The sequence below is a fragment of the Eurosta solidaginis genome, unplaced genomic scaffold (assembly GCF_040869045.1).
Source record: "Eurosta solidaginis isolate ZX-2024a unplaced genomic scaffold, ASM4086904v1 ctg00001227.1, whole genome shotgun sequence".
NCBI classification, from domain to species: Eukaryota; Metazoa; Arthropoda; class Insecta; order Diptera; family Tephritidae; genus Eurosta; species Eurosta solidaginis.
The window spans coordinates 126,328-153,324 of record NW_027137012.1 but is presented as its reverse complement, the minus strand read 5'-3'; the positions used below and the strand labels follow the sequence as shown (position 1 = coordinate 153,324).

At 36.9% G+C, this 26,997-nt stretch overlaps 1 pseudogene; it reads right to left on the bottom strand.

The window, feature by feature from the left end:
• LOC137236018 (neurotrimin-like) overlaps nt 1–17,889 on the bottom strand; it is a 104,823-nt pseudogene extending 86,934 nt beyond the window's left edge.
• Between the last annotated feature and the right edge of the window lie 9,108 nt (nt 17,890–26,997).

Genomic DNA, 26,997 nt, shown 5'->3' with positions numbered 1-26,997 from the left:
ATAAACCCAGTGTGTGCTTGAGCTGGGCCTGCACACAGATAGTGCGTGACTGTTTCCTTGCGGCCCTCCTCGCCACTGCAAAATGCTATTAAAAGAGATCCCAGCATGCAGGCCAAGCGGCCAGTGGCCGGTGATTGTGGCAGTGATCCTAAAAATTTGTTTACTTGTACTATCTAGTTGGTCTTCTGTTCTCTTACTGTCGTAATTTTGTTTGCTTGGTTATCTTGTAGATGTCCGAGGAGTACCAGTTAGAGATTGCTAACTCCTCAAATTTGCTATGTATGCTACTTTTGATTCATGTAAGTGAAATATGCATCTAGACCGACTTCGCAGCCTTCAAAAGTGCCCCTGCCCTTGCAGGTTCCTCTGCCTTCTCATTTTTGATCAGGAACCCATATGAGGAGTATATTTGCGAAGCGACCTCTTGCATCTGCTTATAGCCTTAGGTGAAGTGATGATGTACACCACGCGCCCCTAATTTTTTTTTTGTGTTGTGTAATTAATTTCACCCACCACACCCACCGTGCCTTCAAAATGCTTCATGTAAATTGTGAGTTTTTTGTTATTTGTGTAATGCGAAAATGAATGAAATATGAAATGTATAAAATTTAAAATAAAAAAATCTATGTATATAACAAGTAAGGAAGGTTAAGTTCGGGTGTAACCGAACATTACATACTCAGTTGAGAGCTATGGAGACAAAATAAGGGAAAATAACCATGTAGGAAAATGAACCGAGGGAAACCCTGGAATGTGTTTGTATGACATGTGTATCAAATGAAAGGCATTAAAGAGTATTTTATGAGGGAGTGGGCCATAGTTCTATAGGTGGACGCCATTTAGGGATATAGCCATAAAGGTGGATCAGGGTTGACTCTAGAATGCGTTTGTACGGTATGGGTATCAAATGAAAGGTGTTAATGAGCATTTTAAAAGGGAGTAATCCTTAGTTCCATAGGTGGACGCCGTTTCGAGATATCGCCATAAAGGTGGACCAGGGGTGACCCTAGAATTTGTTTGCACAATATGGGCATCAAACGAAAGGTGTTAATGAGTATTTTAAAAGGGAGTGGGCCTTAGTTCTATAGGTGGACGCCGTTTCGAGATATCGCCATAAAGGTGGGCCAGGGGTGACTCTAGAATTCGTTTGTGCAATATGGGTATCAAACGAAAGGAGTTAATGAGTATTTTAAGAGGGAGTGGGCCTTAGTTCTATAGGTGGACGCATTTTCGAGGTATCGCAATAAAGGTGGACCAGGTGACTCTAGACTTTGTTTGTACGATATGGGTATCAAATGAAAGGTGTTAATGAGTGTTTTTAAAAGGGAGTGGGCCTTCGTTTTATAGGTGTTCGCCTTTTCGAGATAGCGCCATAAAGGTGGACCAGGGATGACTTTAGAATTTGTTTGTATGATATGGGTATCAAATGAAAGGTGTTAATGATTATTTTAAAAGGGCTTGGGGCTTAGTTCTATAGGTGGACCCCTTTTCGAGATATCGCCATAAAGGTGGACCAGGGGTGACTCTAGAATTCGTTTGTGCAATATGGGTATCAAACGAAAGGAGTTAATGAGTATTTTAAGAGGGAGTGGGCCTTAGTTCTATAGGTGGACGCCTTTTCGAGATATCGCCATAAAGATGGACCAGGTGTGACTCTAGAATTCGTTTGTACGATATGGGTGTCAAATTAAAGGTATTAATGAGAGTTTTAAAAGGGAGTGGTGGTAGTTGTATATGTGAAGGCGTTTTCCAGATATCGACCAAAATGTGGACCAGGGTGACCCAGAACATCATCTGTTGCATACTGCTAATTTATTTATATATGTAATATCTGTCAAGATTTTAAGAGTTTTTTATTTCGCCCTGCAGAACTTTTTCATTTTCTTCTACTTAATATGGTAGGTGTTACAACCATTTTATAAAGTTTTTTCTAAAGTTATATTTCGCGTAAATAAAACAATCCAATTACCTTACCATGTTTCATCCTTTTTTTCGTATTTGGTATAGAATTATGGCATTTTTTTTCATTTTTCGTAATTTTCGATATCGAAAAAGTGGGCGTGGTCTTAGTCGGATTTCGTTCGTTTTTCATACCAAGATAAAGTGAGTTCAGATAAGTACGTGAACTGAGTTTAGTAAAGATATATCGATTTTTGCTCAAGTTATCGTGTTAACGGCCATGCGGAAGGACAGACGGGCGACTTTGTATAAAAACTGGGCGTGACATCAACCGATTTCGCCCATTTTCACAGAAAACAGTTATCGCCATAAAATCTATGCCCCTACCAAAATCAAAAGGATTGGTTAATTTTTGTTCGACTTATGGCGTTAAAAGTATCCTAGACAAATTAAATGAAAAAGGGCGGAGCCACGCCCATTTTTAAATTTTCTTTTATTTTTGTATTTTCTTGCACCATATCATTACTGGAGTTGGATCTTGACATAATTTACTTATATACTGTAAAGATATTAAATTTTTTGTTAAAATTTTACTTTAAAAAAAATTTTGTTTTAAAAGTGGGCGTGGTCCTTCTCCGATTTTGCTAATTTTTATTAAGCGTACATATATTAATAAGAGTAACGTTCCTGCCAAATTTCATCATGATATCTTCAACGACTGCCAAATTACAGCTTGCAAATTTTTAAATTACCTTCTTTTAAAAGTGGGCGGTGCCACGTCCATTGTCCAAAATTTTACTAGTATTCTATTTTGCGTCATAAGTTCAACTCATCTACCAAGTTTCGTCGCTTAATCGGTCTTTTGTAATGAATTATCGCACTTTTTCGGTTTTTCGAAATTTTCGATATCGAAAAAGTGGGCGTGGTTATAGTCCGATATCGTTCATTTTAAATAGCGATCTGAGATGAGTGCTCAGGAACCTACATACCAAATTTCATCAAGATACCTCAAAATTTACTCAAGTTATCGTGTTAACGGACGGACGGACGGACGGACATGGCTCAATCAAATTTTTTTCCGATCCTGATTATTTTGATATATGGAAGTCTATATCTATCTCGATTCCTTTATATATGTACAACCAACCGTTATCCAATCAAACTTAATATACTCTGTGAGCTCTGCTCCACTGAGTATAAAAAGAAGTGTACATTTTGATTGTCACTCCATAACTCGAGAACGGATAGAAAGATTGCCATGAAATTTTTAGGAAAGATACAGGAAGGAGAGATGATGGTTAGTTCGTTTTGAAATCCCAAATCGGTTTAGCCATATATCTATATATATAAAAATGAATGTTTGTATGTATGTCATCGATTAACTCAAAAACTACTGGACCGATTATTATGAAAATTGTTATATATATGTATTTTTCCACGGGGAAGGTTTATATAATGAGTACTTTGATTCCGGGTGACTAGGGTCTCGAGATATAGGCCAAAACATGGACACGGATATCCCTAGAATGTGTGTGTATTTTGGATATCAAAAGAAAGCTGTTGCTGAGAGCTTTTAAGTAATTATCATTGTGATATTCGATTTAGTCGCATCAACCTGGCAAAACTGATAAATATGCATGCGAATCCGAAATAAAGTCATGAATTAATAATACCCACATACCTATTTACATACGTCCTATTCGATTTGCCTGAAATTTGGTATATAAATTTGCCTATATTAATATTTACGATGCTTTTTTTCCGGGAAGTACACCAGAGACGGACTGGGACTGGGATTAGGACTGGGACTGAGACTGAGACTCGGAGTGGGACTGGGACTGATACTGGAACAAAATACATACCACCCTCTGGGGCTGGCAATAAGATATGAAGAAGAATGAGAAAAACTTGAGAGAAGAGAAAAGAGAGAAGAAGACTGAGAAAGAGATAGAATGAGACGAAGATGGAGATAGATGAAGCGAAAAATATGGAGGGAGAAGTGAATACAAAGATTAGGAAAAAGCGTAGAGGGGCGAGGGCAGATTTAGACGGAAAAAGCTTATTAAAATGTATGCAGATATACCAAATTTAGGGCAGAACAACGTCTGCGGGTCTGCTAGTAAAGATATAAATAGTGCGTTAATAACAAAAATGTGCACATTAATTTACATATTTTTTTTACACAGTTGCGACCACGAAAATAGCAGTGGCAAGTTAGGACAAATTTTAGTTCAAGAAACAAATTTAATGAACTGTGTTACTGAAACTCTGCAAACCAAATTTAAAAGTGTTAGGAAATTCGAAGTCTGCATTCAAATTTCGAGTTTTTTATTTAAAATATTCAAAATTTCTTAAAGCGTGCAATTTTGTTGCCAAGCAATAACGTACAATTATACGTCTCTCAATGCTAATAAAATGTTTGAAATTTTTTTAAGGTTGTTTTAGGTTTTATTTCATATTAAAAAAAACTATGGGCCGTTCGTGGGAAAGAAAATCTAATACCAACCTTTGGGAAAACGCTGTTAAAAATCAATGTGAATTTTGAGGGACTTACAACTTTTATTTTGTAATACTAAAATGAATGGGGATATGAAATTAGTTCTCAAAAAGATTCCGGAAACTTTAGATAAAAATGAAAATTCTCATGTAGACTTCTCGAATTTTTTCGAGAATCTTTTTGAGATTGGTTTGCGTAGCTTCTGTTACACAATTAATAAGATTTGGCTCTTTAATTATTTAAAACAACAAAAGGAAGAATATAAGGAGTGATACAACGAGAAAGGTTCATTTTTGTTTAGCGGCATGGAAATATATGTATATCTATGTATATCAATGACAACTCAAGAAATTCTATCATTTTATTTGTTGCTGTCCATATGACCGAACTTTTGTGGAGAGACACGACATCTAGTTTTGTGCAACTGTCTAGTATGTATCCTGCAAAGGACCATTGATTACACTACCAAAAACCTTACTCCTTCTTTACCTTTAACAATAATGACATCGGTTTTCCCTAATTCTGGCTATAGCATCATTCTCCACATATGAATCTGCTTGTCGTTTTGGGCGGTCACTTCTTGGCTTGTCCTTCACTAGTCTTCCTTGAAGTGCAAAACCGTTCTTTTGGCCGTGTCATAGGTTCAAGTTTTTGTAACTAACTTTAAGACTATTTGATGTACAAAATTTTTGTGCGTAGCTCTCCCTTCTTACTTATTTTCCTCGTTACTAAAGGCTCAAGTTCAGAAGCTAATATATTTTTAAAAATACTTTGAAACAACAATATAGAAATAAATAACTTAAAGCCTACTACTTATGCCGAATTCCTAATTTGAAAAATTTGTTAACAGTCCTTAATTGATGAATTTTAATAAAACTTGAGGGTGCTATTTTCGTACTCGCAGCTGTATGAGTGGTTGTTTGACCTATATTAACATTTTTTGTGCATTGATGCGAATTTTTGACTTTTGATAGATAACAAATCTAAAAAGTTATAAACAAACACTTTACTTAGTATTTGTGCGTTATTAAACGTAATTAAGTGCATTTGTGCATTTGTTGTAATTTTATTTGCATAAATGTAAATAAAATGGTTTTTATTAAAATTGTTCGTGCTATTTTCTAATTATTTGTCTTTTCCTAAATTTTATAAAGTCAAAGTGATTTGTGTTTTTATTTAGTTTTTTATTTCCACTAACAAGAAAATTGTGCGCTGGTGCAGTGCAAATCTGTGTGTGCAATTTCAATTAATTCATAAATGCTGTTGAAAAAATAACAGAAAAAAATTTAAAACGCAAATGGTGCATTACAAACGAAATTGAATAGAAACGGAAATAAAAACAAAAAAATTAAAAGTGAAAATAAAAGAAGTGAAGAAGACAAAAATTTTAATTCTTACGCCACTTCAAAACCGATACATACCCTAGCCGTTGTGGAGTCACCACTCACCCTGTGACCGCCAAGATTATTGACGACGCACGTAAAAGTCGCGTCGCGTCCTTGTGACATTCACGGTGACATTCTCCAATGGAAATACGAAACCCGGCTCGAAGGCGCCCACTGTCGAGATTTGGTTGGAAATGGAAATATCCGCATTTCAATTGTTTTTGTTTGTTGCAGTTAATTTCGATTTTAAATCATAAATCCATATTATTATTACAATTTTTTTTTGTATTTTATTTTTGTATGTGCATAATAGATGCAATGATGGATTGAGCAGGAAATGTTTTAAATGGATGAAATGATGAGAGTGCATTTTTGTGATTTTATAATACTAATTTATTTTTATTTTAGTAATAGAAAAATATTTCTTTTTAATTAAAGTTTTGTAGTCAATAATGACATTAGATTGCAAATCTAAAAGTGTAATTAAATTACTAAGGCTTAAAAGGTTCTACTAATATTTATAGCTTTGAAGGCTATTAGTTTTTTTAACTTAAAACCTTCAAAAATATTAGTAGAATTGTGGGTGAATTATAGAAATTGTAATTAAACTAAATGTTGAAATAAATGAAAGTATTAATATTCATTTAATAAAAAAATTATTTGATTTTATTAAAAATATTCAATTATTTTCATAAATATTGACATTCGTTTTGTGAACCAAAATGATGTGGCAACTCAATTAAGCAGCATAGAAAAAATCGCGTAGAAAAGAAATAAAAAAAAATTTTACAAAATAATTAATAATTTTTTATTTAAATATTTTACAGAATCGTTTATACATAATTAAGATTATATAATACATATACAATTTAACAAATTGTTGCAAATCAAATGAAGCAACATAAGAGTCGTGCTTGGCGACTTTAACGCCAGGGTGGGCAAAGAAAGTGTTTTTGGCCCTATAGTCGGAAAGTTCAGCCTACACAATGAAACTTCTCCTAACGGACTGAGGCTGATTGACTTTGCCGGTGCTCGAAACATGATCATATCCAGCACGCGGTTCATGCATAAGAAGATACATCGAGCTACATGGCTGTCTCCAGATCGAAATACTCGCAATCAGATCGAACACGATGTGATAGTCGGACGGCATGCCTCCAGTGTTTTAGATGTGCGCACGATCCGAGGACCTAACATCGACTCGGACCATTATCTCGTTGCAGCCAAAATACGTTAAAAGCGAGCGCGACAAGAGGAGTGTGTGAACGCTATCGTGGGTTGAAAAGGGAAGCGAGACGCCTTTTCAGGAAGAAAAAAGCAGAAGCAGAAAGGCGTGAGTGCGAGGAGCTTGAGCTGCTAGCCACCAGGAATAACGCCCGAAAATTCTACCAAAAAATACGGCGACAGACGGAAGGTTTTAAGACCGGGGCAAACTCCTGTAGGAATGAAAACGGCGACCTTGTAACTGATGTCCAGAGAGTGCTTAGATTATGGAGGGAATACTTCTCTGCTCTCCTAAATGGAGGCAGCAATTCACCACGCAGAGATGAAGAACCCGAATAATTTCGAAATAGTAAAAGACTTCGTTTATTTGGGAACCAGCATCAACACTAGCAACAACAACAGCACTAAAGTCCTCTCTCGGCGAACGAAAATCATACTCTACAAGTCACTTATCGTACCCGTCCTGCTATATGGGGCAGAAGCATGGACCATGACAACAGCAGATGAAGCGGCTTTGGGAAAGATTTGAAAGATTTCGAAAGATTTGTGGACCTTTACGCGTTGGCGATGGCGAGTACCGAAGAAGATTTAATGATGAACTGTACGAGCTATACGCAGACGTCAACATAGTTCAGCGAATTAAAACGCAGCGGCTGCGCTGGCTAGGCCATGTTATGCGAATGAAAGATGATGCTCCGGCCAAAAAAGTGTTTCTATCGGAACCCGCCTATGGAAGCAGAGGTAGAGGGCGGCCCCCACTCCGTTGGAAGGACCAGGTGGAAAACGATTTAAACTACCTTGGTGTTACCAATTGGCGCCGGATGACGGAGCGAAGGAGCGACTGGCACGCCTTGTTGGACGGCCATAACCGTTTAGACGGTTAAGCGCCAATTAAGTAAGTAAGTAAGTAATCGACTTCGCTGGTGCTCGAAACATGGTCATATCCAGCACTAGGTATATACATAAAAATATTCGCTAAGTTTCATAACTGCAAACCGATCGAAGACATTAAAAAGAATCGACCAAGTTGATAACAAATGAACAGCATGACTTATGTGTGTGTACGAATGATTCGAGGAACTGACATCGACTTGAATCATAAGAAGCAAAAAACAAAAAGAAAGATATACGTCGGAAAGTTGCAGACTGTTGATGATTCCACAACTCCACTCCAACACCTGCTGTATGGTAGTCAATCGGATGAAATGTAAGAGCAGTGGAAGCATGCCTTGCACTTCATACCGCCGCCGAGAAAAAAATTTGTGTTTCGGGAACCACGAAAAAACAGCTGGTACGATGAAGAATGCCGCGTTGCAGCTGAAACAAACGACACTGTCACGTTGAAAATGACCGCAACAAGAAGAGTGTGCGAGCGCTACCGCGACTTAAAATGGGAAGCTAGTCGTGTTAACAGAAAGAGAAAAGCAAAGGCAGAAAGACTTAGATGCGAGGCGCTAGAGCTGCTAGCCACCAGGAATAACGCCCCCAAGTTTTACTAAAAAATTAAAAAAAAAAAAAACGAAAACGGCGACCCGACAACCGATTTCCAGATAGTGCTAAGATTATGGAGGGTACACTTCTCTGTGATATTGCATAGAGAAAGCGATTAAAAGCCCAGAATTGATGATGTACCTAAGCGCGTAATCTATGATAATGGAATTGATGTTCCCCCACACGAGTATGACGAATTCAGATGGTAATAATCAGATTAAAAAACAAGAAGTCCGCGGGTGCGGATAGATTGCCTGCCAAACTATTCAAATACGGCGGTAAGGAGTTGGTAGGTCGCATTCATCAGCTTTTGCGCAAAATATGTTTGGTGCATGCTAACGTTTGGAATCTAAATTTTATTTGTACATACTAGAAGTAAGGGGATCCTAGAAACTGATCAAGCTATCGCGGAATCAGCCTTCTTTACAAGTGCGGCTTCAGATCTCGTCCATCGACCAGATGTTCACTATTCGCCAAACATTGGAGGATACCCTCGAAAAAAGCGTTGTTACACATAACGTCTTCGTCGAGCTACTATGAAACTAGACTGTTGGTTATTGCCAGACAGCTGGACTCCCCCAGAGTGTAAAAACTACAGTGAATCATTGCTATAAGTAGAGTGTTAACATATATTGCCAGGTAATTGTTCTTGAAACGACAAACTATGCTCCAAAAACTTCGAATTTGGATTCGATGTTACAGTCGGTGAACTTGCTATGCTTTAAACTCAACTAGTCTGAATGGCCATACTCAACTTCAAACTTAAATTTTTAGTGGAACTAATTTACAAGAAGTTTGATTATTTAGTAAAGCTTCTGAATTGGTTTTAAGACATAAGTTTTTGTATACAACGTAAATGGTTTTTCTTTAATTGGACTTAAACGACTTTCGTCCTGCAAAACTTTTCAAAAGCAAATCACGTACACACTTACAATCGTACTCGAAACCACATACATGACCAAATACATATAGTAATGCACACATATATATGAGGATTGTTATAAACCTACTCACCAATACAGTACATATAAGAAATATCACCAACATTTGCCATCGCACTGCGGCGCATTGTTGTAATCCTGTCGCTGTAATTACCAAATGTGCATTTAATAGTTGCCACATGCGGCGTCCAGTCTTGTTTATTGCTATGGATGGGGTTGGGTTGATATGTACAGAAGATTTTGTTGTTGTATTTGCTGATGTTAATGCGGTCCTCCTTGAGCATTGGTCTTGTGGTCTTTCCGGTGTTTCTGTTAATGTCGGCGTTGCTTGTGTTGTTGTTGGTGGTTGTGTCGCTGGTGGGTTTTCTCGGTTTGCTTTTGATTTGGTTGACTTTTTTGTTAATGCGATTGATGTAGACGCCACCTGGCGAGTGACAAATGTGGTTTAACTTGCGGTTGTCGTCATTTTGAGCAGTCTGATACTAATTTCAATGCTTGGTCGTTTCGTTTTAATTGTGTCGTACAAATTCATGTATGCTACTTCACTTTGAGGCTAACGATAATGCTGCGAATTCGATTTTGATGCTAGGCAGGCCTAAGTATGTAAGAAAATTATAGAATATATAGCGAACATATTTGTTAGGAAAATGAAAGCTAAGAGATTGTAATCTAGTTTATATACGATTGAAGATTTTGGTTTAAATCTTAAACTTTTTGGTACACATATTTACATACTATGTATATGACAACATTTTTTTTTTTTGTTTTTAAATGCCGACCTGGTTAATCTAAAACGAAACGAAGTTATATATCTTATTTTGAATAGGAACATTTTGGTTTAACATTTTAAATTATATTCTTCAAATGTCTGGATTAAAATTAAAACTAAGATATTTTGGACGGAACACCTTGGCTATGACGGTATCAGCAGCCTAGCACATGTTTTCTACTTGTCGTTAAAAGTCTTTGCCATTCCAGAATAAGGGAGAATGGCAAGGATAAACCCACTACCAATGACCGGAAACACAGCCAGCATCTACCCATATTACCTGTTTAATCAGTAACGAAAATTTTTGAAGCCGTTATGATTCCCTCAATTATATGGAGTTTCTTCGGTTATCCAGCCATCAGCATGACTTCCATAAAGTGCATTTCACTACCACCATTCTGAACTCCATTAACAATTTTCATAGGGCGGTGCTAGTGCAGCTTGAAATAAAAAGATAATTTACTAAGGATTGCACTGCAACCATGTATATAATAAACAAGTAAGGAAGTCTAAGTTCGGGTGAAACCGAACATTACATACCCAGTTGTACACGTGAAATGCTGTTGTTGTTTGTTTTGTGTGCTTCATAGTGTTACAAGGCTGCGCAATAATACATATACATATGGTTCTATTCTGAACTAACTTTTCTTCGAGTTATGGCTACCGAAACATAAAAAATTTCTTAGTCATAAATGGGCCGGTGCCACGACCATTTTTTTTAATTTGAATTTTTTCCTATTTATTGTTATAAATCCACTTGGGAAATGAAATACCATTTATATAAAGCAATTTTTTTTGCAAAGATATAGGTTATTTTATTCGTCCAATACCCTTTTAAAAATATTTTTTATAAAAGTGGGCGAGGTCCTTAATGGTCCTGATTTCGGTAATTTTTCTTCAAAGCAACCCTTATAGTAAAGGCAACCTCTCTGCCGAAGTTTCTTACGATAGGTTTAACGATTTTTTATTTATGATTAATAATATTTGTAAAATTGATTTTATCACAAGCGGGCAGTGCTACGCCCATTTAAAAAAAATTTAAAATTTTTATCAAGAGTCTCAATGTCAGTCCACACGTCAAATTTCAACATTCTAAGTGTATTATTTACTAAATAATCTGGTTTTGGTGTTTTCCAAAATTTTATATAAATAAAAAATGGGCGCGCTTATCATCCGATTTGGCTCATTTTCATTACCAATCTATTCTGGGTCCAGATAAGCTCGTGTACCAAATTCGGTGACGATATCTCAATATTTATATTTCAGTATTTGTTAAATTATCGTGGACAGACGGACGGACATGGCTCAAAAAAATTTTTTTCGCTACTGATGATTTTGATATATGGAAGTCTATATCTATTAACCTGGGTCGATTTGTATGGACGAAAGTTAACCTATATCGCGCCATCGATTTTTCGATAGGATTTGGGCTCAGGAAAAAAAGTTCCACTACGCATAGCCAAAAAAATTTTTTTTTGAGCCTGCAAAAAAAATCGATTTTTCGACCAAAATTCTTCTAAATCTCCATAAACGAAATTTTTTTTTTTTTTCAAAAAACTGCATTTACCAATTTTGCATATTCCAATTGAAACGAAAAAAAAAATACATAAAAAATGATTTGGAGCCTTGAAAATGAAAAAATGCATAAAAAATAGAAAAAATCGTTGAAATTTTGCAGGCTCAAAAATTATTTTATGGGTATCTGTAGTGGAACTTTTTTTCCTGAGCCCAAATCCTATCGAAAAATCGATGGCGCGATATAGGTTAAATTTCGTCCATACAAATCGACCCAGGTTAATAGATATAGACTTTCACATATTAAAATCATCAGTAGAGAAAAAAATTTTATTGAGCCATGTCCGTCCGTCGATGGCGCGATATAGGTTAATAAATCGACCCAGTCTAATATCTATCTCGATTCCTTTATACCTGTACAACCAACCACTTATCCAATCAAAGTTATAATACCTTGTGTACAAGTACAGCTTGGTATAAATACACACAGTTAAAAGTTTGAGCCTAAATCTGAAACTAGATGTAAGAAAAAAAATCCAGTCGGCGTTAGCCTGGTTTCGACCCAACATGCACCTGATTTGCAGTAGCTTCCACTACCAACTAAGCTATCACATATCTGTTACAAAACTTTTCACAAATCAATTTTTTTTTATTTTTAGATTTCCTTCAGGTTTGCTGGAACCCTGCTGTACATGCACTTCGTTGTGCATATAGGCATTGTTTTATATCACTGCTATTGCCATACATCGCCGCCCAAAAACGCTACCAGTTTTACTTGGGTCGCATCATCAGAAGATTTCATCATTAAAACAATGCTGTTAAAAGGGTAAGTACCACCGAACAGTTTTTTATATTTGTATTACATGGATATATTTCTTTCGCAATATTGAACATCAAAACTTGTTTTGTTAAATTGAAATTGGTCTTTACTATGACAGTTTGAACTGGCCGTTCCATAACGATCTCACATAGAACAGAAGTTTGCTCAACGACCAAGCTGGAAAAACCGTTTCAGAAACCAGCAACTAGATTATAAAATAACCTGGCAATTACTAGAAGCTTTTTAGGGCCTTAATGCTTCTTGATCTGACAGCTGTGCCATCACTAACAACTGGAGTCTTAGTCTTGCGAGCTCAGGCACGAGCATGAAATGTCCTCCATCATTTTCTCCTTCAACCCGCACTTTCTACATCTGCTTTCACTGCCAAGGCCTAATTTAAAAGCATGTGAGGTCATATCATGAGCCTACAGTCTCCTCTTTTTAGTTATTATGGTCACTTTGTTAGTCTAAGGTTGTAAGATCTGCAAATGATCTTCGATACTTTGGGGCCACCCGCTTGGCTTCACGTCTTTCCTGCTTGGTCCATCACGTCTCTCTCTCCTTCTTCAAGTCTCACCCAATCTGCCGAGGGACCCAATATACATGTATATTTCTCCCTATCCCGCTTCTTTCCAAGGCTTGGCTACACTTTAACACACTTTTTTATGTTGCGCTATGACAGATTATAGGTAGGTAGGGAACAAAGTAATCTACCCGTCCAATATTTGATAATGTTATACTACTTTGACCGTATGGTCTACGCTCAAGCTGCTCGGAGGCATTTAGTCTCGTTGCAGCCGTTAGTGCTATGTTAAGGGCTCACGTTATGCTTAGCATTGATTGCCTCCATATCCACTCAAATTTTTTGAGGTACGTTTATTAGTACCCCAGACTTCTTCACTCTCTCTTCTGCGTTGAGCTTCCACGACAACTAAGTATCTAGAACCATTCTTAGATATTTGGAACAAAGTTTCTCCTGAAGGGTCGTACTTCGCTTAAGCTTAGAGCAATTTGGGACCTTATTCCTCCTAGTAAGCTCCTCATGGAACTTGGGGGTGGGGAGGGAGGGATGGCCTGAATGTTTAATGTGGCCATATAAATCGTTCCCGAGATGGTCGGGCTGTGTTACCTTAGCGTACCGGATCTGTAACCGGAAAAGGACCATCACATCGATAACACTCGCCAAAACCTTCCCGGAACAACCTTATCGCTACAACAACAACAACAACAACATGGATTTTACAAAAAACTTGGCTCCTTATCAGCCCTTCGTGCCTTGCAATCCTACACAGTTACAGCTAAGCAAGTGGATGACTGTATTGAAATCCTGAATGACCTTGGAGCCAAAAACAAGGTTTTCTTAGAATGGGTTCCCGGACATCAGAGACATGAACGTAATGAACATGCAGATTACCCAGCAAAGCAGGGTGCTACAGCAGCATTCTATGGTCCAGAGCCCTTTTGTGGACTCAGAAAAGCACACACCATGGAAACCATAAGCAACTGGGAAACAAAACAATTCAGACGTCACTGGATTCACTGCCCAGGCCAAACAAAGATTGCAGTGCTTCCAGGCCTAATAATAATAATAGTAATACTCATCCTTAGCAAATTAGATCTTGATAGCTACTGTATTCCGATGTTAGATTTTAGAAGAAAAAAGAGTCACTTCGCGCTTTTCGGCTTGCATACCTCATCTTAGCGTGAATATTTCGTTGTACGCTTTAAATATGTCGATATCAATTTTTAAGTACGTAAATCCCTTAAGTGCCGCAAGGGTTAATAATTTTATGCATGAATATTCACTTTTGGAAACCATTTATGTACGAAGTCCCAAACTATTCATGCACTTCCTCTTGCTCCCTTACTTTGCAAGACACGCACGAGACCTGTCAGCATCGACTAAATTCTGCGAAGTGCAGCATGCCATTCAGTTGGTTGTTGTTGCACAGCGAGTTTTGTATGGTTTAGCTAGCACCTGTCGCATTCATATATATTATTTTACGTCCGCAAACCAGTTGATCTTTTGAATCTACGTAAGTCTGTTTAGAATCCAACGTGTGTTCTTTCGTTATAATTTTGCATTTGTTCGTTCCTTCACCTTTGCTTCTGGTAACGTGGTTTCACGTCTAATACATTGCACTTGTACATAAGTCATTTTCTGATTCCCTCCCCCATTCATGTTTGTACTTATGTTATGCATGTGGATGTACATCATTGGAGTATGAGAATTTAATTATTAAATTGCGAAATATGCTTTCATCTTTGCTGGAGCGCATGAATTTTTTCAATAGAGTGAAAGCTTGGCGTCGTGTTGGTGTGGTAATTTCGATTTCATTTGATGCGCCATAATTGAATTAACATTTTTCTGTTTTCAGGCACCTTTTTGTATCAGCTGGGAAATTTTCTTGCTATTAAGTTTAGTGCAGCGGTTCGTTTGCTTCCTTCGGCGTCGCCACCCGTTGTGTACAAACCATCTCCTTTGGTAATGAAGGTCTGCGCTCAATCCAACAACTTGAGTCGCGCGAATTCTTTCCCTTGATGGTCTGGAGCAACTCTTTCTTAAGCGTGATTCGTTCATCAATTTCACTAAATCGTACCATCCCACTGTTTCAAAAGCCGATAGCGGTTTATATGGTATATTTTGGATCATTGTAATCACGCTACCAATCAGCTTCCTTTCTATGCATATCCATCTTTCGGTAGGCATTTTCTAATTGGAATTGCTGCAAATTTATTACTATAGTCAGGGATTGCTTTGCAAATGTGTTTCTGTATTGCAGCTTTTGAGTTTCATCATTTTGCGATATTAAGACTTCCCAACTTGCCCTGCTTTGCAGTTCTAAAGGTGAGAGTTATCATGGTTCTCAGAGGTCCTGTACGCCATCTGCACTAGCGCGGATGCCAATGCGCCAGAGTGGCATCAAGAAAATAAGGGCATGCGATATTCTAAGATGACATTGCAAGGGGATCTTTACTGATTTAACCTCAAAACTCGACCACATCACGACTGTTGTTGGGTCCCGGATGCAGAACATAAGATATTATTCGAGGGAGGAGTAAGATGACGGCTTCCACCGTAGTAGGGACAATAAGATATACGCAGACGGCTTGAAAATGTCAAAAAACTGGAGGTGGAGTCTTCCAAAGTATCTGCAGGTAAAAGAGTCGATCTGAATTCCTGACATATGCAGTGTATTCCAGGATGAGGTCTATGCCAAGAGAGTTAGCTAGACTGCTCCAGGACAGTACGGTCTCAGACACCAATGTGAAGATTTTCGTCGACAGCAATTCCGCCTTAAAGGCATACGAATTTTGTGTCGAGCCTCGCTGGTGTCCATAATACATCTGAATATCTCTTCTTCGTCCTGAAGTGGACACAAGTGAGTCGAAAAATCGAGGAATATGTGATTAAAGCAACTGAGTCTAATCGAAACGATTTATTCGTATCAAGGTTTTTATAACAATTTTTGGAAAAGAGAGGAACTAGCTTCCTTCTCAAGCGTACAATATATGCTCTTAGAGTACTTATGGGTGTTATCATAGATTATTGCGCTTTTGTGCCGACGCTCCGGATACCAACAAGCTCCCTCTGCAGAAGTTTTGGGCATGAGAAGGAAGAAGATTAGATTCATCATTATTTCCGCTGATGACCAGGTCTTAAAGTAAGACGAGTTTTATTGATAGGTGCATGATTCGGAGCGCGAATCTTTCGCTCCTACTTAAGTTCATCAGAGAAAGTAAACGGTTCGTTGAGGACTAGTGTGAAGTAGTCTGGTTGAACGAATGTGCCGCCACTCTTAAGCTTCAGTCTTTTACATAATACGATAACTGAATGTATATCTCCATTTAAAATCACCTGCCGCAAGCGCTCGACACTAAAGTTTCACAAGCAGATGCCTGCAAATGAACTCTGTGGAAGTTCTGAAAAAATCGGAAGTTGCAAGGAAGTTCTATTAGCACCGGCTGAAGCTGCAGTTCATACATTGAATATTTTCTCTCTAACTTCTCCAATGCTCTACCATTTAAAATAACAATCACAACAAAAGGGATTAAAACGACAATACCGACAAATGTAAACAATGCGATAGTTATTTTCGGAAACAATAACGGTATAACCATGGTAAAGTAATCGTAGAAGCAATGAAGTGGGTATGTTACATGTTATATATAAGATAGTCGAGTGCACTTTTTACATTAAACAAATGAGCAGATGTCGCGTTGGAATATTCAAAGAGTAAGGAAATACCTACGCGACTGAATTTTTTCTTTTATTGACTATCTGTGCGCCAGTTTTAGTGCTGCCACCTTTCGTGTTTTACGAGTAGTATCCTTTCATGACTTTTTTGTTTTGTTCCTTGTCTTTTAGTTAAATTCCTCTGTATTGTTAGTGTTAAATATATAAAATATACATAATATTGTTTTATATTATTGTGTACCACCCGATTGTTTTCACTACTACTACCGTTATGTTGGCATTATTGTTCGCTTGACAGCTGCACATTTATCTTCGATGCAGAACGTGCCGCTATTTACACACGTAATAAATTCCATAGGAACTTTGCTAGTCGACCTCAGCTGTTATAGCGCGCCCCTCTGGCGTAAAGCCAAAGTCAGCCAAAGCAGTAAACACTAAAATGCTGGCTACCCGAACAGAGTCTTGAGTCTTGTATTTGTTTCACAATTGAAGTGCTTCGCTATCCCCATCGTTACTGTCTTCTTGCCATTCACTTGGCAAACAAAAACAAAAACGCGGACCAAGTACTGGCAGCATTGCTCAGAGTTGTCGGTTTGTGGCCGCCAAACGAAGTTGCCGCAAGATTTTTGTTTGTTTATTTGCAAAGTGTAGGTGTCCCAGCCAATGTGACCCATGACTTCAAGTTGTAACATCTGCACTGACTTGTCGCCTTTATTTGTAGTTGCTTTTGTTGCCTAGCAGCATAATGTGTTGTACTTTTTCTGTGTCTTTGTCGCTTCGCTCTTATCTGATTCGCTCAACGTGTTGCATTTTATTTATTTTATTGCTACGAATTTGCCGTGTTTACTTTTCTTCGTGCCCATTTTCTATTTTCTTTCTGTTTACTTTAGCATTTTTCAAATGGGAAAGAGCGCCAGTAGTCTCTTAAATGTCCACGCATAACATATATAGCCTTCTGTGCTCCAAATCAGGTTGCCAAAAGCTGTACATGCTTCAATGGAAAAGTTTTGATCAAAATTGAGATCATATCAACTGAACGATATTCATTCAATTCTGCATACATCTCTCTTTCACGTAACTTACCGGCAGTACGTCGAACTATGGGTTCAATACGCAGACATTCATCCATTAAAGCGTTTGTATATCCCATTTTCCAGAAATCTGGTTTTCTATAAAATGCGTTCTGCCTGCGCCGTGCCTAAAAGACTAACTAACTGTAATACTGGAACAGTTACCGTAGCGTATGCTGATGACATTGATATAATAGGCCTTTAGAAATGGGTTGGGAGTTCTTCCTTCTCTGGACTAGATAAATAAAGGAGAAGAAAAATTACTTGCTGTCATACAAGAAAGAATTTCCGTATTCGCGCCGTTGCAGCCACGTCACTGTCGACGGATGTGAATTCGAATCCTGTGAAGGAATTTGTCTGTTCGGAAACCATAACCATAATTAAATTATCTAACGGAAACGGACTCTCATCAACTACTGCTACTTTGAACGGAGTAGATGGGATAACTCTTAGAGTGTTCGAGAAAAAAGTTCTCTATGAGATTTATAGTCCTATCCGTGATGCTGACGGCGATTATCGAAGGAGATATAATTATGAGCTTTATGCAAATATGAAGATAGTGCAGCGAATAAAAACCCAAAGTCTTCGCTGGCTATGTCATGTTATGCGCATAAATGAAGACTCTCCGGCCAAGAAAGTACTTCAGTTGATACAACAGTTTGGAACCATAGGAAGGGAGAGACCTTCACTGAGTTGGGAGAGGAAGATAGAGGAATACTTGACCTCCCTCGGTGCTTCCAATTGGCGTCAGTTATCGCGAAGTAAGGATAACTGGCTTCACTTGCTACGAAACGGCCAAATTCGCTCAGGCGGCTAAGCGCCAAATAATGCACGAATGAAAATTGGATTATATTAGATCTCTAATCGATGGCTTTAAAAGGCAATTTTTTATTAGAGTGGAAAAATCGGAAGTACAAAACATTTGACATTGAAGGTTCTCTATTGATGGAAAAAAGCTTAGGTGTGGAATTTAATCCCAACCTTCTTCACCAAGGCAAAGCAAAATAAATTGATTTCAAGTCTAATTGGGTATTTATTTTCATTGCTTTAGTAAAAAAAGACCATATTGGGTAATTTTCATTAAAAGCTCTGTGGTTTACAACAAGGTATACAATATCCGTTTCCAACCAAAATTTAAAGCTCTTTAGTTGTTTTTCCAATATTTTTACGTTTTTGGCACTCTTTATGGTTTTCATTCGTTTCCCCTTATTTCCTTGGTTGGCTTGGTTTGCAAGCTGTTTTTATACTGAAATTGATTCTATAGCACGTAACGTCGTTAGATATCAGTGAAGCGATAAGTTCGGAAAATGAAATTGAGGTATTTATTTGCTCACTTATTGGCTGCGCACGCAGTTGCTTTGCTGGTTGAACTGAAAACCGTGACTTCTAAGCACGCTAAGGTCCTTGCTTTGTGCAACTTTCCATTCACTTACGTTTATTTTCTTTCCACCATTTTCGATAGTGCTTCGCCAGCTTTGCACAGAAGTCACCGTCTTCAACGACTCTTACTTGCCGGTTTAGTGTACAACAACAGAAAACGCAAAAGTAATTTAGAAAAACTATTTGGTAATATCTAAACATTGGCATTGAAAGCCGTGTGAACGTGCACTTAAAGGATTAGCTTATCTGAGCTTATTTGTCAACTATTTAAGTGAAGATTATTGGCAAGATGAAGAAAAATATTGGTTTTATAGAAAATTGTTCTTTGAGGAAGATTTTTTTCATATGTTATTTATAAGGACAAACTAAAAGAAGAAAATATAGGGAGCTCCTTTTAATTCTTCTCACAAATTGGCGGGGCGGGACCTACTTATTTTATGATAACAAAAATTGAAATTTAAATAGTTTTTCACCTGGTCCTTCCAGCAGAGCGAGGGCTGCCGTCTTAATGCCAGCATAGCCGCTATGTGGAGGAGGAGTGGAGTGGAGGTGGGAGTGGGAATGGGAATGGGAATAGGAAAGAGATAAATGGAAGGAGATGGACAAGGATTAAAAGAAAACTACAAGGAAAAGTAGAAGCCAATGAGATAGAGAATGAAAAGAGGGCAAGGGAGGCTCACTTTTTAAATGTAGGCAAACCAATTTGTTGCAGAGTTCGCAAGTATAATATACATAAGTATGCATAAGGCTGGCTCTTGTTGATCAGTGAATTTTCCTGTCGTTTCCATTCAAACAGTTTTATATTCAGATCAAAAATATCACATATAATATTTGTATACAGATCAGATACGGTTGAGGGGTGTCGTACAGTGCTCAAAGTTATGTCTTCCCTTGGCGACTCAAAATACTAAAGTTTTGTTAAAGAAAAAATAAAAAAAATAAATGTAAGGCGCGATAACCTCCGAATAGATCTAAGGCCGAGGCTTGTTAAAGAAGTCAACGTAAAAATCCTTAGATATAGTAAATCACATTTTGCCGAAGACGAAACCCATCATTCTCTTTATTTCACTAAAACAAATTCAAAATTGAAATAACTGTTCTCTGATATAAGGTTTTGATTTGTACTTTCTATTTGACAAGAATTGCAGTGTCGTCGGCGATATCCCATACACATTTTGGTCCGTTGTTAAATGCCGCTATGGTGAGTTGTATAGACGTTCATGTTTAGATTACCCTGTGGAGGTAAAATTTGTATGTGATATAATTTTTTTAAGTACTGGTTTTTTTCCATATAAAAATGTTTACTATAACCCCTTTGCAACAAATCTCAAACGTCTGATATCGGGCACCGAATTTATATGAGGCATTTTGACCACGGCGTTACTGTTCAAAGGAGTGAGACTAGTAAAGATACTATATGTTATATATATAAGAAGCACCTTAGTGTACATTAGGGTGGCCCTTAGCTGTATAGAGAAACAAAAATGTGTTTGGATCTTTGATAGAACCCTTATAAAAATGCGAATAGCGCATAAACGAATATATACAAAGTTTTCCTGCCATAATGAACGCAAAAGAAAAATTCGAATTTTAATTTTTCTTAATTCAAAAATCTAAATAACAAACTTTTTAGTTTAAAAAAGTAAATATTTTTGTAAATTGAACCCGATTATTCTATAATCGAGCAAAATAAGAAGACTGCAAGGAAATTGAAAGACAACGCAAAACGTAATTTTTTTAATTCCTTTTGCGTTACTTTGGTGTTTCCGTCCCGTAAGCGCCACAAATACGCAAAAGTCGAAAGTGTTTGGGTCTTTAGAAATCAGTCCATTAATAACAGAGCTACAGACTATAATGAAAATTTATAAAGTGGGGCCGCGTGCACAGTTTCAACTTTTGTGAAGTTTTTCAGCCACAAAAAAAGTTTAACATTTTGAAATTAAACACACATATTTTCATAGCAAAAACATATCTAAATATTCCATCTTGATGCATTTTATTATTTTACTCACATTTGATCATAAAAATTTAGCTTAAAAATCTTCAAAAAAACATATATGAATTTAATAACTGCTCCAACCTTTAAATATTTTCCTATCAAAAAATAACATGGCATATGAATTATAGTTTGCCATACCTGAAATATAAATAATGATTGGACAAATGATTGAAGGTTTAATGTAGATCTAACTTAAATCTTCTGCGTTTCGAGATTTAATTTTGTATGATAAAACATGCAAGATTTAACGTTAGATCCTCTCAGATGCCTAAATCGCGAATAAAGCTCTATGTGGAGATATGGCCAACACCGTCATCAAAAAAAAATCTCAAAATTAAACAGAAGTCGATATCGTTTTGAAACGTGTACGCCGTAAAAGTATAAACTGAATAAGCTACAAACCCGTGTACTAGAAAAATTTCTAAAAATTAATAATAACAACTAAGGAAGGCTAAGTTCGGGTGTAACCGAACATTACATACTCAGCTGAAAGCTTTGGAGACAAAATAAGGGAAAATCACAATTTAGGAAAATGTACCCAGGGTAAACCTAAAATATGTTTGTGTGACAGGTATTAAAGAGTTTTTTAAAAGGGAGTGGGCCATAGTTCTATAGGTGAACGCCATTTCGGGATATCGCCATAAAGGTGTACCAGGGGTGACTCTAGAATGCGTTTGTACGATATGGGTATCAAATGAAAGGTGTTAATGAGTATTTTAAAAGGGAGTGGGCCTTAGTTCTATAGGTGGACGCCTTTTCGAGATATCGCCATAAAGGTGGACCAGGGGTGACTCGACAATGCGCGTGTATGATATGGGTATCAAATGAAAGGTGCTAATGATTATTTAAAACGTAGTGGGCCTTAGTTCTATTGGTGGACGCATTTTCCAGATGTCGCAATAAGGGTGGACCAAGGGTGACTCTAGAATGTGTTTTTACGATATGGGTATCAAATGAGTATTTTAAAAGGGAGTGGGCCTTAGTTCTATAAGTGGACGCCTTTTCGAGATATCGCCATAAAGGTGGACCAGGGGTGACTCTACAATGAGCGTGTATGATATGGGTATCAAATGAAAGGTGCTAATGATTATTTAAAACGTAGTGGGCCTTAGTCCTATTGGTGGACGCATTTTCGAGATCTCGCAATAAGGGTGGACCAGGGGTGACTCTAGAATGTGTTTTTACGATATGGGTATCAAATTAAAGGTACTAATGAGGGTTTTAAAAGGGATTGGCCCTTAGTTATAAATGTGAAGGCGTTTTCGAGATATCACCAAAATATGGACCAGGGTGACCCAGAACATCATCTGTCGGGTACCGCTAATTTATTTATATATGTAATACCACGAACAGTATGCCTGCCAAAATTCCAAGGGCTTTTGATTTCGCCCTGCAGAACTTTTTCATTTTCTTCTACTTAATATGGTAGGTGTCACACCCATTTTACAAAGTTTTTTCTTTAGTTATATTTTGCGTCAATAAACCAATCCAATTACCATGTTTCATATACTGTAAAAATTTTTTTTTTTTAAGTGGGCGTGTTCGTCACCCGATTTTGTTAATTTTTATTTAGCACACATACAGTAATAGGAGGATGCCAAATTTCATCATGATATCTTCAACGACTGCGAAATTACAGCTTGCAAAACTTTTAAGTTACCTTCTTTTAAAAGTGGGCGGTGCCACGTCCATTGTCCAAAATTTTATTAATTTTCTATTTTTCGTCATAAGGTCAATGCACCTACCAAGTTTCGTCGCTATATCCGTTTTCCGTAATGAATTAACGCACTTTTTCGGTTTTTCGACATTTTCGATATAGAAAAAGTGGGCGTGGTTGTAGTCCGATTTCGTTCATTTTAAATATCGACCTGACACGAGCGAACAGGAACCTACGTACCAAATTTCATAAAGATACCTCAAAATTTACTCAAGTTATCGTGTTTACGGATGGACGGACGGACGTATGGACATGGCTAAATGAATTTCTTTTTTCGCCCAGATCATTTTGATATATCTATCTCGATTAGTTTGTGCCGTTACCGTTTACCGTTATGCGAACAAAGTTAATATACTCTGTGAGCTCTGCTCAGCTGAGTATAAAAAGTTAAACATTTTGCGAAATTTGTGAGAAACAATTCCGCCCATAATAAATTATTAAGGGGGTTGCAATGGGTGATGGAAATGTAAAAATTCGGCCTTTTGATTGGCCTTAAATTTTACACACACACATTTTAAGGTTATTTCAACATATCTGTGGGTTGTGATTGAGAACCGGAAGAATTTGGAAAACAAGGGCCACCCTATTGTGCATATAAACTATTTAAAATAAATTAAGAAATCAGATGCAATCAATTCAACAAAATTATACATAAACCAAAAGATTCTTTGATTTATTTTTCGATAATTAAGAAATATTTTCCTAAATTTGAGAATACGGCAAATTTGACAATTATATTGTTATTTACAGTAGAATATTTTGAAGTATAAACCACAGAATTTGTTGCTTGCACATAAAAGTTAACATCCATAGTTTTGCCATTATTTCAAATTTGCACTTCATGAAATTAAATTTTGTGTGTTTTAAATGTCTCATACATATTTATTCATTTATTTATTCATTCATTTATTTATTGTGCAACTGCAAATGCACAAGCAACAACAACAAAAAAGCTGTATGAAAGTTTAACTTTGTAAATCTTTAGTTGGCAGCAAACAAAGAGGAGTAAAATAAAATCATCCAGCCCTTTTCTTGCAAAACTCAAAAAGGTAAAGAATGTAAAAATATCATCGGATCGTTGCTGCAGTATGATTTCAGTTTAAGTCTATCGTTTGCAATGTAACTGTAATTGTCTGGCTGTTGATCTTTTGTACTCTGACCTGCAGAAAACGAATGCATAAAATTTAAAATATTATATTTAAACGTCAACAGTAAAAAGGAGGGGATTGTTAAAGATGTCAGTATGGCGTTTACATGGATATACAGTTTTGTGCAAAACTGAAGCAATAAATTCGGCTTGTTAAGGTACGGGTTACAGATGTGTCATCAATTTTATATTGAAGCTTTATCGGTATCGATGAATTTTCGATGTCTAATCGATAATTTTTATACAAAAAACTGACAACATTTCTGTAAATTTTCAATAAATTTTCGATTACATATCGAAAAGCTTTTGATAGTAAATTGATAAATTTGTGATATTATCTTGATAAATTTCGTTTAAATAATCGCTTACTTTCGGTAGTAAAGCGAACAATTTTGAACACAAATCGAAAACATTTTGATGACAATTCGATAACAAGTCGATGATTTTTCGATAGACGAGCGACAACAAATCGACAAGTTCTGCATACCTCGTCGATAACACGTCTATGGAAATCGATGACAAAGTGTTGATATTTCGATTACATATTGATAACACGCCTTGCCTAAATTTGCTGTCTGAAATCGCTGGTATCAATTCGACCACGTAACAACTTTGTTTCCACAGTAAGCTGCAGTGAAGAGACTGCACTAGCGCTAAGATACTGTGTTTCCCATACAGCATAGCAATACCACACACTACACCAACACTTACAGTCTATGCCGAAATCAAAAATCTTATCAAGTAAATTTTATTTTACTACAAAGTCCATTGTATGCCATAACAAGCATGGCTTTGTTCCCGGAAGGTCTACAGTTTTCAACTTAGCGCTTCTTAGTGACTACTACATAACAGCGTTTTCTGACGGTCATAAAGTAGATTGTATATACACAGACTTTTCAAAAGCTTTCGATAAAGTCTCGCATAAAATTCTATTTAAAAAACTTGCTAGTTTAGGTTTTCATTCCTACTTCTTGGAATGGATTAAAACCTATTTATCAAATAGACGCTGCGTTGTTACTATTGATGGGCGTGTGTCAAGAGGATTGATTATATACAAAAGGTTTTCTTAAATTTCCCTTATGGTCTCTGAACTTTTAAAACACGGTTCCGGCCTATACAGCTCGTCTTCAACTGATAAACCTGCCACCTCTGGAAAGCCGTAGATCTGTCTTGTCTTTAACATTTACGTATAACATGATTTAATGCATCGTTGATTGCCTATTTCTCTTGGATAAAATAAGTTTCAATGTCCCTAGATGTAACCTTTGTGTATCTTACCCATTTTATCTACCCAAAGTAAAAACGACATTTGAGAGAATTTAATACTTTGTCAGAAACTACTCTCATTGATTTTACTATGGCAAAACAAGCTTTTTTAAATCTTCTTTACACTATTTTGTAATGTATTTGTAATAATTGTTAGCAAATTTTTAACCTATTAATCTGTAAGAAAGTTATGTTTCATTGACTAAATTAAATAAATAAATAAAAATAAATAAATTATTCAGATAAAAATAAGGACATAGTTGTGATCGATCTTTTACCCTGACAAAAAAAAAAAAATGTAATCACACAGAAGTAAGGTTTGGGAAAGGTTGAACTGGCTCACCAATAAAGACCTCACATACTAAGGCTCAGATATGAGAATTTGTTTGACAACCAAACGGAAAATCCGCAATTAAATCTCAGGAATTATGTTATAAAAAACGCCGTCCTCTTGGCAAATAATAGCAGTTTACTAGAACCAATCTTAATTACTGCTCCGGGTTCTCGAAACTCTAGTAGCTGAAGTCTTGGCCTTGCGAGCACAGGACACGAACTCAGAACATGCCCAACCATGTCTTCCTACAGCCGGCATTTCCTACATCTGCTGTTACGTATGAGACCTGAGTTATATGCATGTGACTCCAGAAGGCAGAGTCTAGTTAGTATGCCCATTGTGAGCCTTAAGTCTTCTCTCTCTTAAGATATGAGCAACTTTGTACGTCAGTTTTCGTAGGATTTGCATATGGTCTTAAAAATTCTGCATCCCCGCGCTTTCATCGACACTTTTCTTGCCTGATACAACTTCTGTCACCTTTTGATTTCTTCCAAGCGAACTGAGATGTCTATTTTGCCCACCTATCGGTTTTTTTGTTACCTTCGTACTTTTATAACTGGGAATCCAGTGTAAATGTAGGACACAAGAAGACTTCTTGGTTGTCTAAGAATATTGCTTTAATAGCTGCTTGACAATAAATATATAGACGCGACTGCAACTCGATCATGCTTTCTCAGCTTGCAAGACTCGCAAAAGACATGACAGCCTATTTGATCTATATATTCGTAGATCGACACATCAAACAGCAGAGCCGCAGCTTTTGTTTATTTGGTTCGAAAGGCTTTTTCAGTCAGAAAAAAAAATTTCTAATCGGGGTCGCGTCTCTGAAGTAATATAGCAAACACTCCGAGTGTATTTCTGCTATGAAAACCTCTTGAGTGAAAACTGATCATACGCCGTTTGGACTCGGCATTTAACATGTAGATCCCGTCCCGCCAATTTGCAAAGAAATTTAAAAGGAGCACGACTCAAATTGAAGAAAATCTTCTTGAAGGTGAAACACGTCAAATATATATTTTTTGAACTGCGTGACTTTTTTATCCATACTAGATGAGTGAATCAAAGATTTCATTTTTTACGTTCCCCATATAAATACCTTAGTTAAAGACAGTAAGTTTTTTTGAAATAAATCCATTTTTTTATACTCAGTCTAGCAGAGCTCACAGGGTATATTAACTTTGATTGGATAACGGTTGGTTGTACAGGTATAAAGGAATCGGGATAGATATAGACTTCCATATTCAAAATCATCAGTATCGAAAAAAAATTTGATTGAGCCATGTCCGTCCGTCCGTTAACACGATAACTTGAGTAAGTTTTGAGGCATCTTGACGAAATTTGGTAT